The sequence below is a fragment of the Adiantum capillus-veneris genome, chromosome 24, assembly GCF_014529385.1.
Source record: "Adiantum capillus-veneris isolate H3 chromosome 24, ASM1452938v2, whole genome shotgun sequence".
In the NCBI taxonomy this organism is placed as follows: domain Eukaryota; kingdom Viridiplantae; phylum Streptophyta; class Polypodiopsida; order Polypodiales; family Pteridaceae; genus Adiantum; species Adiantum capillus-veneris.
In genome coordinates, this window is record NC_140954.1 from 113,092,048 (window position 1) to 113,105,637 (window position 13,590).

The 13,590-nt window shown below is 41.4% G+C and overlaps 1 pseudogene; it reads left to right on the top strand.

Annotated features, from left to right (window-relative positions):
- Window positions 1-732: 732 nt before the first annotated feature.
- LOC147426972 (uncharacterized) overlaps window positions 733-13,590 on the top strand; it is a 53,648-nt pseudogene continuing 40,790 nt past the window's right edge.

The following is a 13,590-nucleotide window of genomic DNA, read 5'->3' on the forward strand; positions in this document are numbered from 1 at the left end:
AAAATCACTCACCAGAAACCAAAATTTTCACGGACAAGAATCAGGGGCAACTTTAGGGGCCTCGGGGGCGGAGGCCCCCGAGACTATTTTTTTTCCTCGCCGGAATATTTCTTTTCGTCGGAATATTATGGCCGGATGGCGGCCAAAAAGTGGTCGGAAAACAACCGGTCGGTTGGCCGGTGGCCGGTAGTCAATGGCCAGTGGCCCGTGGCTGGTGGCCGAATTCAAAAGCGGACTTGTCTTCTCAAGGGCGGCCACACATAGGCGGATTGGAGGGTCCGATTTGGACTTATTTGCACAAGGGCGGCTACACATGGCTGCCTCTCATAAGAGAGGGCAGCCCTTTTGGCCTATAAAAGGAGGCCATTTCTACACACATTTCATAGTGTGAAGTTGATGCAACAAGGTGAGTGTCAGGTGGTGAGAGTGAAGCAAGGCGGGAGCTCTATTAAGGGTTTAATCCCTTTGTAAACTACTTCTTCTTTTGAAGTGCTAAAGCCATTGAGTGGCTACTTTCCCGTGGACGTATCCCACATTGGGTGAACCATGTATATCGTGTGTACTCTCTCTCTCTCTCTCTCTCTCTCTCTCTCTCTACCTACTCTATAATCTCTTGTGTGTGAAATCTATCCCTCTCAATTAAGTAATCTACTCAAATATCTATTTAGCTACGTCTTATTTCTTAACATGAGCAATTTTGTTGTCGGGGAGGCCAAATCCACCGATTATTCGATGACCTTCAAGACGTACACACACCATCGATGTACTATTTCACAACTGAAGCTCATCACAAGTGAAACTTGGATTGAGAGAAAAGTGTGAGTTTAATTTCTCTCTCTTATCTTTTAATCCTAGTTCGGTTGTGAGTTTAGGGTGCAATTTTAATGCATTTTTTGGTGTGCAATTTTAGGTTTTGGTGTGCATATGGCCCAAAAGACTCATCGGAGACAACACCATACCATCCAAGTGTGCTTGAAGGAGAAGACCGCATTGGAGATTCATCAAACTCGGTGCCCGCTAGTACAAGAAATAGGCATGCACCACTCACTAAAGGCTTTCTCTAGAAAGATTGTCAGTGCCATTTTAGCATGAAACGTTTGGCCAAGGAGCAAGATGTAGCTGTGATTTCTTACATCCATCCCTATCACACCAATAAGTTGGATGAGGTATGTCATGGTTCTTCTCATCCAGATGCATCTTTGAAGTTCTCCCCTTGGATTCATTGCACAAAAAGATATGGGTATCAAGTATGCTTTATCGTGGTTTCTCTCCCCAACAAGTCATGGAAAAGCATATACAAGCACTACACACCCAAAAGGAAGAGGATCCTAATTACAAATTAGTGAGGGATGACTTCTTGTGCATACGTGATATAATGAATATACGGAGGAAGCTCTCTATTGACCAATATCAAATGCATGATAATGATGCGGAAAGTGTGCCACGTTGGTGCAATGAAAATAAGCTCAGCATATTCATATATTAATCACAAGATGCAATGCACAAAGTGGATTTTATGCTAGGAATCCAAACTCCATGGAAAAGAGATATTTGCTACAAGTACGGGAATGGAAACCTTCTCACAATGGATGCAACCTTCGGAACAAATAAGTACAAGGTGGGTAATATTCGCATTTTCATCTTATGCTTGATCAAATTCACTTGTGTACTTTGTTGTTGCATTATCATGACAAGCACTCTTGTGTTGTAGTTTTATCTCGACACGATACTAGTCTTTGATAGTCATCGCAATGGTGTTCCCATTGCATGGATCTTGACTTCCTCAGGCACATTTCAAACGACTTGTACATGGCTCACAAGCTTAAGAAACCATATGTTGGATCATTTTATGTCTTGGGAACCTGGAGCATTCATGGTTGACAATGATGAAATAGAAATAGGGGCTTTACGGTATGTCAACCTTTTAGATGACATGTAATGTGAGTGACCATAATTGCCCTTTAATCTCACATATGCTTATACGTTGTCAGGAGTTTTTTGGAGCACGATATTGCACATATGTACATACACATGCATGGTGCATCAAATAAAGGATTGCCCATTTTCCAGAGCCAGGTGGTTACGTGGGGCCCACATGTGTACAAATAGGACAGGGTGTACATAGTGCATCGATTTTCACTATCACAAGTACCAGTGTGTTTTTTCTATAATAATGAGGATTTGGTAGCGTCTAAAACTTCTTGAGGAAGCTATCCGTGGGCCGACGACATGAGGTAAGTAGGTGCGTCAGATGGCATCTAGTGGCGTCAGGAGGTCAAATGGGGTCAATATTTGCACGTGGATGAATACCGACACAACGTGGGTGTTTTCTTGTGATAATTATGCAAACATTTCAACATGAGGACCATAATTTGGGGCCACTTCACCTGGTGGCGAGATGCATTATTGAAAAAAAATGAGTGCCAGGTGTGCAGATGGATACAGCAGGGTGAGAATTATGCATTGCGAGGTCAGTTTTTGGCCTGTTCGGGGTCCGTTCGAGGTCAACTAAAAGGCCAAAGGTGCCCAAGTAATAAAGCTAAGTGAGTGCCAGATGTCCGGATGAGTGCAGGAGGGTGACAACTATGCACTGCGAGGTCAGTTTTTGGCCTGTTCGGGGTTCGTTTGAGGTCAACTAAAAGGCCAAAGGTGCCCAAGTAATAAAGCTAAGTGTGGAAACTAAAAAAAACTGAGAGAAGACCAGAAAAAACATGGAGAGAAGAGGAGGAACATCCGCAAGTGTGTTTTTGCTGTTTTTGGAGCCTGTTTTGGCCGTAAACTGCTCATCCGAGGTCGGATTTGAGCACTTTGTAGACTCGAGTTTTGGGCCCTTCCGGACGTGATGGCACTGTCCATTTTGCCAAATTTCTCACTATTTTTCAGTTGTTTTGGTTGTGTAAGTTTCTCCTATGAGCAAAGCTTCTCCTCTAATTTGTGATTGTATTTGGCATATTTTACCCATATTGTGTGAGCTATTTGCCCCATTGGTGTTGGCCCAAGCTCTACTGTATATAAACATCAGAAACTCTCTTCTTTTGAGCTGAGTTTATTTGGGTGTGTGTGTGTCTCTCTGTGTGGAGTGGGTAAATGGGTAGTCTCTCTCCTCTCACTCCATAGGTGTGTTCCCTGTCTCGGCCACGTGGGTTGTGTAAGCTGAGTGGTGCCCCATAGTGTGTGTGTGTCTATCCTCCCAAGAGTGTGTGTCGGGTCATTATAGAGGCGTTCTGTGTATTTCCATCCTGCCCACATTCTTTTGGTGCCCCCACTGAGGATCTTCTTCGAGTACCTTCTACTTCGAGCTTCAAGCTTTGAGATTCGGGATTACAGATTACAGGTTACAGGTTAGAGGTTATAGGGACAGGTACAGATACAGGTGATTCACACAAGTACATGTAGCTAGAGTAGAGTGATATACTGGTAGTGGAGTCACTTGCCGTTGCCGTGGGTATGCATCATTTGGCACCTGTTTGAGCGCATTGTCTACTGGTACTGTACGTTACTTGTTGAAACTGCCATTGTACGTCTTTGTGGAGCCATACATGGTTATATTTGGCAGTCCCAGCCATTTCTGAGACTTGGTCTGGAAGATAATCATTTCTGAGACTTGACTATACGCGATTTGCATTACCCTTCGTGAGAGGGTCGATACCGTGAGGTTTTATTGAGCTCGGAGATTCTCAAATGTGGAGGTCCTTTCGGTGATACAGGTAGCTGGAGCACCCTTTTTGTGACCTCACCATAGGCTATGTACTAGTGATTCCTAATTGATGCTCGGGTTCTATTGTTGATAGTTTATGCATACATATACAGTCTATATTTTGGGTTCTCACTGCTCTACTTTTGGGGAAACTTTGTCAAAATTTTTCCAAGTTATGATGGCTGGTTTTTTGGTCTTTTGAGCTATTTATGTTGTTATGCTGTTGAAATTCTGGCAAAATCAGAGGATAAGATAGGTGTGCTTTCTTGGGAGCTGCATGATTGACGTTAATGGATGATCAAAATGACCCTCAATTCACTCCTTTTCATTTAACTCAGAGAATCCAGATAAATGTTCATGTGTCCAGGAAGATTTTTTTCCAGCAGCACATAGTCTCTATGTTCGCGCGAAGAAGATTAAGAGAGATACTAGAATGTCCTTTACCTGTTGTAATTCCGATGATGAACTATGAAAACTCATTTGATGTACATGTGTTTGTCCTTATCTAAAGCTGAGCTCCATTGAAGTTTCTGGGGATTGAGTCAATAAAAAATTTTAGGTTCTTGCACGTGTGTTCGAAGGGGTTCTCAAAGAATCATAGCTTGGGTATCCATGACTTTCTCTTATCTGGAGTTTCATGGAAGAAGTGATGAAGATGTTGAAGACTTTTTGGAAAAGATGGAGGTTGCCTGCATTAGGAACCAGATTCGTGACCCGACGCAGATGTTACGTCTTCTCCAAATTTGTTTGAAGAGTGATGCACGAGTTTGGTCCAAAGCATTTGAAGAGGAGTTGCGTGTGGCTGGTCCACCTGTAAGATTGAGTTGGGATAAACTAAGGCATGGATTGGAAGTGGAGTTTCTGAAGATAGAAGATCTTGACAAAGTGTGGCAAGAAGTACAAGGTTTGGTGCAGAAGGAAGGTGAGCCAGTAGATGCGTCTATACGTAAGTTTTCATTGGCATGGGAGCAGATATGCAAGGCCTTAGCACCACAAGTACCCCCGCCTGACATGATGAAGAAGGATAGGTTCTTGGTTGGTCTTTGGGAGAATATACATTGGAGAGTGGAGCTAAATAATCCTAGGACATATGAAGATGCATTGGAGGTGGCAAGGAACAAAGAGTGGAAGCTGAGGAAAATGAGCCAGTTAGCGGTGGAGTCTTTGCCCATGAGGTCTGAATTTCAGCCTATGGACTCTTTGCAAGGTCACATGCCAGGGGTTCGTCATGAACCAATGGTTTTTGTTACTCCCCAGGTTATGCCAGCAGTGGTCACTACAACAGTCCAAGATGATGGGCTAAGGATGGACATGAGGAAAGTGGTAGATTTAATGAAGAATCTCAGCCTAAACATGCTAGGTAAAGTGGGAAATAATCGGGTCAAGGGAGGTTTGCAGATCAGCCAGGAGGTGAAGAAAGACCCAAGAATGGTGCTGGACAAAGCAATGGTAGGTTTTGGAGGCAGACGCCCACGTGTTATAATTGTGGAGAGTTGGGCCATATTAGCCCACAATGTAATAAGCCACCAAGGATGGGGAGAGACATGTATCCATTGCCAAGACAGGTGCTAACTAGGTCAAATGATGATGGCATTGAAATGAAGGGAGAAGAAGGAACCAGTGGATTAACCTAGGAGGAAAAAGGAAAGACAAAATTGATAAGTGTAGTCACCTTGGAGAAGGCATCAAAGCTATAGGATACATTAGTGATGCCTCTTGGGAAGAGGACCATAGAGGACAAGGAAGGAAGAAGTGCCCCAGGTCCTAGCAAGAAGAAGGGAAAGAGTCATGAAGGCGAGGATGTCAAGGCCAAGAGGAAAAGAAGGGCTCGTTGCAAGTTTCATGTTTCAGATTTTCTACTAGGGGATGGGCAATTAAGCCATGACTTGAAGGAGGATCTGACAAGCAGGAAGGCAGATGTTACCTTTGGGCAGCTTATAGAGATGGTGCCTAAGCTAAAGCAACAGTGGAAGAGGATGGTTAACCCAATAGAGAAAGAGCCAGAGAGAGGTTCAGTAAAGGTGTTGGCAATGGATGAGCTACTAGACATTTGCCCTATAGTAGATGCGTGGCACAAAAGAAAAAATCTCGGACAACGTTATGTAGATGGTGGAGCCCAAATGTGTGTCATAACACACTCATGCGTTGAGAAGATGGGTCTTACAGTGAGGACTGGGGTGTCAGGATTTCGGATCAGATTGGCAAAACCATCAGAAAGTAAAATGTTTGGGTGTTGTAAAGAGCTTAGAAGTGGAGGCGTATGATGCAAAGGTGGTGGTTGATTTTCATGTGATGCCAGTGGGGTTGGGAGCATATCCTATTATCTTGGGCAGACCATGGTTACGTGCACTGGGAGCTGTTCAAGATTGGAGACGTGGTACGATTAGCCTCTATGGAAAGATAGGTGCCAACAAGCTATATAATATGGACACAAGGAAACGATTGGAGGAGCCTTGTGAAGATGGGGATGAGTCTAGTGATGAAGACTATTCCACAGTGACTGATGAGGACAGTGATAGCACTACCAACAGTGATGAGGATGCTAATGTTGCATTTCTTTTGATGGACAAAGAAATCCAGGAGTCTGGTTGAGTCGCACTTGCAAATGAGGTTGAAGATGAAAGTGAAGGGCCTTATGAAGTGATTGAAGGGCTGATGCAAACCAAGGTTGAATCATCGATGAAGCAGGAATTGATGACACAAATGATCAGTGGAGACCTCTCAACTATGGAGAAGGAGATATATTTGTACATGCTGGCTAGTTTTACTGATTTGTTCATTACTTCATATGAAGAGATAAGAGGTTTCAAGGGCGAAGAGATGCATATAGAGCTGAAAGAGGGTGCTAAGCCAGTGCGGCAAAGGCTAAGAAGGATGGGTCAACAGAAAATGGAAGCCTTGCGAGAAGAGGTGGACAAGTTATTGCAGGCAGGGTTCATAGTTCCAGTGGAGACCACAGAATGGGTGAGTTCAGTAGTAGTCAGTCCAAAGAAGGATGGGAAGTGGAGGATTTGTGTAGATTTTAAACCCTTAAATTCAGCCACTAAGAAGAACCCATATCCTCTCCCATTCATTGATCAGATATTGGATTCAGTGGGGCATGTTATGAGAGGTACAGTGTGTGTGATGGTTTTTCAGGCTATTTTCAATTGAAGATTGCTCTGAAGGACATGACAAAGACAACATTCATTATGCTATAAGTGGGATGAAAACACACACAACACCTCTATAATAACCTGACACACACTCTTGGGATGATACACACACACACACACACTATGGGACACCACTCGGCTTACACAACCCACCTGGCCAAGACAGGGAACACACCTGGTGGAGTGAGAGGAGAGAGACTACCCATTTACCCACTCCACACGGAGAGACACACACACACACAAAAACATCCATAAAACTCAGCTAAAAAGAGAAAATCTTTTGATGTTTAGATACAAATGAGCTTGGGCCAACACCAAGGGGGCAAATAGCTCACACAGTATGGGTAAAATAAGCTAGATACAATCACAAATTGGAGCAAAAGGTTCGCTCATAGGAGAAACTTACACATCCAAAATAACAAAAAAATAATTAGTAATTTGGGAAAATGGACAACACCATCGCAGGCGGAACGGCCCAAAACCCCAGTCTACAATGTCAAAGTGCTCAAATCCGACCTCGGATGAGCAGTTTACGGCCAAAACAGGCTCCAAAAACAGCAAAAACACAGTTTCCGTTGTTCCTCCTCTTCTCTCCACTCTTTTTCTGGTCTTCTCTCTGGTTTTTCAGCTCCCACACCTAGCTTTATTACTTGGGCACCCTTGGCCTTTTAGTTGACCTCAAACGGACCCCGAACAAGCCAAAAACTGACCTCGCAGTGCATAGTTGTCACCTTTTTGCATCATCCGCACACCTGGCACTCAGCCTTTTCGAATAATGCATCCCACCACCACATGAAGTGGTCCCAAAATATGGTCCTCATGATGACATTTCTGCATAATTATCACAAGGAAACACACACGTTGTGTCCGTTCTCATCCACGTGCAAGTCTTGACCCCATTCGTCCTCCTGGAGCCACTCGATGCCATCTGATGCACCTACTTACCTCATGTCGTCGACCCGCGGATAGCTTTCTCGAGAAGTTTTACATGCTACCAAATCCTCATTATTATAGAAAAAACACACTGGTACTGATGACGATGAAAATCGATGCACTATGTACATACTGTCCTACCTGTACACATGTGGGCTCCACGTAACCACCTGGCTTTGGAAAATGGGCAATCCTTTATTCGATGCACCATGCATGGATATGTACATATGTGCAATCCCTTGCTCCAAAAAACTCCTGACATAATTTGCCCATTCCCTAGCCTGCTAGATCATTCATGAGCAGCAGCAGCAAAAACAGATATGAGACTCGCCGCGTCATAGGTCTCCTCATCCCTCACATACATTTCTTGTTCTACAGACATCTCATCTTGCTCCACCATCATCAATATAGCATGATACAATTTAAGACGCAATCCATTTACCCTTGACTTATGTAAAATCCCATCCAGGTTAGCCAATTGATATGTACCATTTGGAAAACACTCCACTACCTTGAAAGAGCCTTCCCACTTAACTTGAAATTTCTTTTGGAACGTGTTGTCTAGCTTATTGTTGTAGCGCAAAGCCAAGTCATGCTTCTTGATACCCTTACTCCTGACCTTTTCATTTATCTTTGCCAAAGCCTTATCCTGCATCTACCCATAATGTTCCAATGCACTCATCCTATCCAACTGAACCTCTTGTAACTGTAAGAGCCTCTCTTTGAATGCATCACTAAACTGCCCAAGAAACTTCTCTAACATCTTTACTACAGGCAACTGTACCTCCACAGGCAATAGTGTTTCCTTCCCATATACCAAGTGAAATGGAGTAAACCCTGTACCTGCACTAGGCAATTCCAAATCCCAATTCTTTCCTTGGTGCTCTGTCACTTTCGAAAGAATTTGTACCAACTCACCATTGAATCTTTCATTTAAGCCATTACACTGCGGGTAATAAGGATTGGTATGCTGGTGCCTAATATTCATCTTCGCACATAAAAAGTCTAGCAGTTTAGCTCTAAATACTGGCCCCTTATCTGAAAGTAGCTCCAATGGCACCCCAAACTTACAACATATTTCATCATATACAAATTTTTCCACATCCTTTGCAGTGATTTGTTTTACTATGGTATAGCCTCTGCCCATCTAGAGAGATAGTTCACTGCAGTCAAAATATAGCTTTTGCCCCTGCTTGTGATAGGTAATGGGCCTATTGCATCAAACACATCAAACGCCATAATGGTCTTTCATAGCTCTGGCTTCAACACTCTCTTCCCAAACGCTTGACACCTATTGCAAGACCTACACCAATGGTGAACATCCTTGTGCAAACTAGGCCATACATAACCCTCTTGCAAGATCTTACGCAAGGTGATCTTTAGAGAAAAATGGCTGCCACATGCGCCTTCATGATTCTCTTCCAACACTCTATAAAGCTCTTCCCGCCAAGGTACATGTCTCAACACGAGATCAACCCCTTTCATCTACAAGACATCACCAATCAATTTGTACCTATATAGTCACAGGAACAGGATAATAGAGATAGACAGCAAAAGGTAGAGAAAAAGATCTTTGTATTGATGAATCTTTGCAGAATTTTGATACAACAAAGGAGCAATTGAATATAGGCGCACTCCGTTGTACGGAGCTCGAACCTCCTGACCACCCCCGAGGTTCAGTCCGCTTCCATACAGCGTCTCACTCTCACTCGCACTCGCACTCACACTCTCACTCGCACTTGCACTTGCACTCGTACTCTCACTCGCACTCGCACTTGCAGAAGAGGAGATCTGTGAATGATCCCCAAACACACCACCCGTTATGCTTTTATCCTTCTTTTCATCGAAAAGCCTGCACGATTTTCGCACCAAGTATACCTGCGAGAATAATATAAGAACGTGATCGCTAAGTGATCCGTGAAGGTTAGATTTTTATCATGACACTTTGCACAGATCCTGTTTTACACATTGATTTCTGCATCGCCTACAAAATAGCCAAAAGAACATACTCGTGCAACCAATTCAACATGATAATCAAAGTAAACAAACATAATTATGTACCTTCATAATCTCAATTGCAATAGTCTACCATGAAGAAACAAATCCACTTCTTGGTTGATAGCAGGGAGAGTTGTATGTTGTTGTATGTTTGCCTGTCCCTGTGTATACTACATTGCTGCTGCCTGCTGTTTGTTTTCATCATAACTTTTACAAACGAACTCAGAACAGAGCAATCCAGGTACTCAAAACGACGGGAATAGGTCTGTTCTACAAGGCAGCGTGGACAAAATTGCAAAAAACGTCTTTCTTTGGCTCAAAACGCAACTTTTAGGTCGCGAATCATAAAAGCTCTATTTTTGGGTCTCCACTACTTTTTCAACTTATTTTAAGCCTACCCATGCATTTTGAACTAAAACACATAAATATAAAACATTGATATTAATAAAAATCTCAATTTTACTATTCATAGACAGACTATCTGTTATTCATTAATCTTTATCAAATTCATCTTTAGTGTATTATTTAAAAAAAAGAATATATGTTCTCTCTTAATATCTCAACTCATTCATATAAGCTCTATTTAATAGACTATTCAACAATCTTTCAAATCGTGCTAAACGAAAGATATGCCCTGCTACATTCTTTTCGACTTTAAGAACTTCAAAGATTAGTCCTATTACATTCTCCCCTTATGAAAATTAACTCTGTCCTCAGAGTTGGTCTAAAGAGAGAAAAATTATCTTTGCAAAACACTAAGATCAACCCATGATGCATCCTCTACTTGATAGTTCTGCCACTTAACCAAAACTTTTACAATGTCTCTATTTCTCAGATGTTTAACACGCCTATCTAGCACTAAGTCTAGTTCTACAGTCAATGTTCCGTCATCTTTCAACTTAGAGTTTCTCTAATATTCCCCCTGATTTTGGCCATCTCGCTATCCATTTTCTCAAGCATCTCACGTGACAGTTCTACCTTATTCCTTGAGTTAAGAGAATTAATAGATGTAAGACAGTTGTAGCCATACATTGCCTAGCAAACGGAGTCATCCTAATAGATGAATGATATGAACTGTTATATGCAAATTCAACTAAAGGCAGATATTCATTCCAATTAGATTGGTTTTCATTGACATACATTCGTAACATATCTTCTAAAATACGATTCACTCTCTCCGTTTTTCCATCAGTTTGAGGATGAAAAGAAGTAGAAATGCGTAACTGGGTACCTATAGAGTCAAAAGTCGCTCTCCAGAAATGAGAAGTGAACTTAGAATCTCTGTCAGACACTATGCTCTTGGGCATGCCATGCAAACGAAATATTTCTTTCACAAACAAGCGTGCAATGGTCAAAGCAGTATCAGTTATTTTTACAGGAAAGAAGTGAGCTTGTTTTGTGAGTCTATCTACCACCACAAAGATCGAGTCATACCCTCCACGAGTAGTAGGAAGTCTAATGATAAAGTCCATGGATATAGACTCCCACTTCTGTAAAGGAATGTCTAAGGGTTGAAGGTCACCAGGCATCCTCTTATGCTCAATCTTAACTTGTTGACATTGAAAGCACTCACGCACATAATTCTTAACATCCAATTTCATACGCGGCCAAAAGAATGAGGTTTTAATCTTCTCATATGTCTTATTTAACCCAGGATGACCAGAAAAAGGTGAATTATGACACTCATGCAGAATTTGACTCTTAAAAGAAGAATTTGCAGGAATACTCAAGCGGTCATAATAATACAGATTTTCCTTATACAAGTGATATCTGTTTTCATACATCTCACCAATATTCTCACGCAAGAATTTCAAAACAGGCATATAAAAGGAATCATTTTCAACTTCAGCATGTATCTCATCAATCAAATTGGACCGCACAACAGTGAACAAATTACACATGGGCCTACGACTCAATGCATTTGCAACTTTATTTTCTTTTCCACACAAATACTTCAAATCAAAATCATACTCAGCTAGCAATTCAATCCATCTCCTTTGTCTGTTTAACAATGGTTGAGTGAAAATATACTTCAAACTTTGATGATCAGTATGCAATTCAAATTTGACACCAAGCAAAAGATGACTCCAATGTTTCAATGCATGAACAACAGCAAGCAATTCTAGATCATGTGTTGCATAGTTCAATTCATGTCGTCTTAATTTCCTAGACTCATATGCAACCACTCTTCCTTCTTGTGTCAAAACACAACCTAATTGTTCACCACTAGCGTCACATGACACAACAAATGGTTTGCCCATCTCAGGCACTTTTAAAACACAATTTTCCGCTATTTTGGCTTTCAAGGTCTCAAAAGCAGTCTCACAGGTAGAAGTCCACACAAAACCCTTGTCTTTCTTGGTCAATTCGGTCAAAGGACTTGCTATCTTAGAGAAATCTTTAATGTGTGCTCTCTCATATTGTGCTAGACCCATAAAGCTTCTCACATCCCTTAATGACTTAGGTGTTGGCCACTCCACAATAGTCTTAACTTTGTCAAGATCAATGTGAATCCCCTCTTTAGAAATCACTCTTCCCAAATACACAATCTGATCCTTTGCAAAAGAACACTTACTTGCTTTCGCATACAATTTATGTTCACGCAAAACCTCAAATGTTTTCTTTAAGTGCAATGCATGATCTTCTTCATTCTTAGAATACGCAAAATATCATCCAAGAATACCAGAATGAAGTCATCAAGATACGGGTCAAAAGTACTATTCATTAAACACATGAAAGTTGTTGGTGCATTAGTCAAACCAAAAGCAAGAACTGTAAATTCATAATGCCCATAACGTGTACGAAAAGCCGTCTTTGGAATGTCCTCGGCCTTAATGCGGATTTGATGGTAGCCAGAACGAAGGTCAATCTTCAAAAGTATTGTGGCACCACTCAATTGGCTATACAATTCATCTATGTGAGGAAGAGGATATTTGTTCTTAATGGTATGTTTGTTTAATCCCCTATAGTCAATGCATAACCTATATGTACCATCCTTTTTCTTTTGGAATAACATAGTACTACCCCAAGGAGATACACTAGGTTTAATGAAACCCTTTTTCCAAAAGATCATCAAGTTGTATCTTGAGCTTAAAGTTTTCAACCATCTATTTGATACCAATGATAACATCATGCATATCAATGTTTATGTTATAGAAATCATCTTTATGCTTTCGACTCTTCAAAGAAAAAAAAACAAATTTATTTACTAACTCTTTCGTGGAACTATTATTACCACTAGTTAAGTCCACAAGTCTTTTAACTTCTCGATTTAATTTCAAGTTTAATTTCTCAATCAATTTAGACGATAAGAAGCAATGAATACTATCCAAATCAATTAAGAAATTCAAATTTAAATCTCAACTTTTACGCATAAATTCCATCACAGAAGCTTTCAAAGGACGTATCAAAGACATAAAACATCACAAAGAAGGGGTAGATGACTTACCTTTATCGTATGAATCGCCAAAAGTCTCCAAGTCAGCCATCTTGGTACATATTCGAAAGTCTAGTGGTCGTGTTCTCGATATTGAAACTATAATCCAAATCTTTGAGTTCTTCAATCCACGCTTCTGAATCTTCACATATCTTTCTTATGCCATCAAACTCTTTAAGCTTAGTCTTCATTAAGAATGATTTGGTTGTCGCTTTTCCCATATCGTCATCGTTTCTTTTTTGCGTTGACGACCTCTACGTCCACCATCACCGTTTCCACCATCACCACTTCCACCATCGCCAGGTGTCCGAGCGTCGCCAGAATGATTATTGTTTCCTGGTGGTGTAGCATGCTTTTCGCCTTCGTGTTTG